We start from the raw sequence: 1,717 nt of genomic DNA, 5'->3' as shown, positions 1-1,717 counted from the left end.
CTATGAATGTCCGTTTTGTATCTGTGTATTCAAAGTGGTTAGGATAGATATATAGTTGCATTCTCTTAATGAATAGAATGATTTTTTCTAATGGTGTTTGTAAAGAGGATCACAAGACCAGTTCTTGTACAGCAATTAACCACTAAGAAGGGTATATGCAGTGTATTATTTGTTCAAACTGTACTTCCAATTTGATTTGAAACTGTCTCATTTCTATCTGTTTATCAATAAAACATTGAAGAAATAAATAAATAAATACATTGGCAAAAAATATCCAGAATTGTATAAACCTTCTCAAGAGATATTGCTGGATGCACCTGAGGGAGCTAACCTCCCTTGGTTGATCTGTGGCTGAGTTTCAATAACAGAATTCATCAAAATCCACAGCAACAACCCAGAGTGAATAGGACCCACATTGCACAAGCACAATGCAGTACAAAGATGAGAAAGCTGAGCCTGAGCACAGACATGTGGGTAACGATGCCCTAAGAAACTCGTCATTCTCCCAGCTGCCATCTACACCAATCTTTGGTAGCCTCTGTGCTGAGCTAGCCTGCTGAGGTAACCAGATCTGTTCAGATTAGTTTCTGTCCTTGGTAGAGTAGGATTGTCAACAAATAGGATCATGGACAATGGAGCATGTAAAGGAAATAAAACTCTAGCATTTACATTGAAAGATGGCCTCTTTGATCACAAAACATCTTCCAAATGCACTGTGTAATAGTATTGATTTCAGAGGTATCCAAAAATCTCAAGGAAGTGGCCAGGGAAATGACTCAGTAGAATAAGTGTTTGCCTGGCAAGCACAAGGGCCTGAGTTCAATCCCTGGTTCCACAAAAAAAAAAAAAAAAAAAAAAAAAAAAAAAAAAAAAAAAAAAAAAAAACAAGAAAATCCCATTCACTATTAAAAGTTTCCATTAGCCTACTAAATACAGGATTAATTTTGTATACAATGATTGCAGAGCATACTTTTTTCTAAAATACAGTATTAAGTGAGCCATCTGCTTTGCACTACCAAATTCCTTTTGTCCACCATCAATTATTCCTTGTACATACTACTCTGCTTATGTCAAGTTCACCTAATCTGGGATCTATTTTTTTCATACTCTATGAATGACAACCATCCATCCCAGGTTTTTAGATACATAGAGGCACTCAACTTTACGTGAGGTCACAGGAAGTGAGTGTCTTTTTGTTCTTTCATGAATGAGACCATCATTTAGTTTCCATGTTCACTGCATTTTCTGCAGAATTTATTAGATTCTGCTAAAGGCAGAAAATGTTCTTGCACCAGAAGACAGTTAACCATGATCATGCTTGATGATCATTCTTTTTGCTTCACACTCTGAGCAGGAACTTCACCTTGTTGCAGATTTACTATAGTTACACTTTCTTCAAGCTTTTCAGGACATAAGTATGCAACATCTCTCAATTTTTTTTATAACGTCAATGTTTTTCTGAGAATGGAAACTACACTGTTGGAAAGTCTCCAGAGTGTTCCCAGATTAATTTATTTCTAAAACTTGAGGAGTTAGGAAGCATGGAAGTCTACAGCTCTCCCTTCATTCACCATCATCTTTCTGTTATGAGGTTGGTTGAGCCCATCAGTGTCTGCAATTGATGATCTCAACTCTAGACAGCCCTTAATCAATGTGGAGCAAACATGCTGAGCTCCTTTCAGTAAGGACTGGTGTAAATTTCCCTACACCTCCCTTG

Source organism: Octodon degus, unplaced genomic scaffold, assembly GCF_000260255.1.
Source record: "Octodon degus isolate 3935 unplaced genomic scaffold, OctDeg1.0 scaffold00398, whole genome shotgun sequence".
In the NCBI taxonomy this organism is placed as follows: domain Eukaryota; kingdom Metazoa; phylum Chordata; class Mammalia; order Rodentia; family Octodontidae; genus Octodon; species Octodon degus.
The sequence above is the reverse complement of the archived record's forward strand: the minus strand, read 5'-3'. Positions refer to the sequence as shown.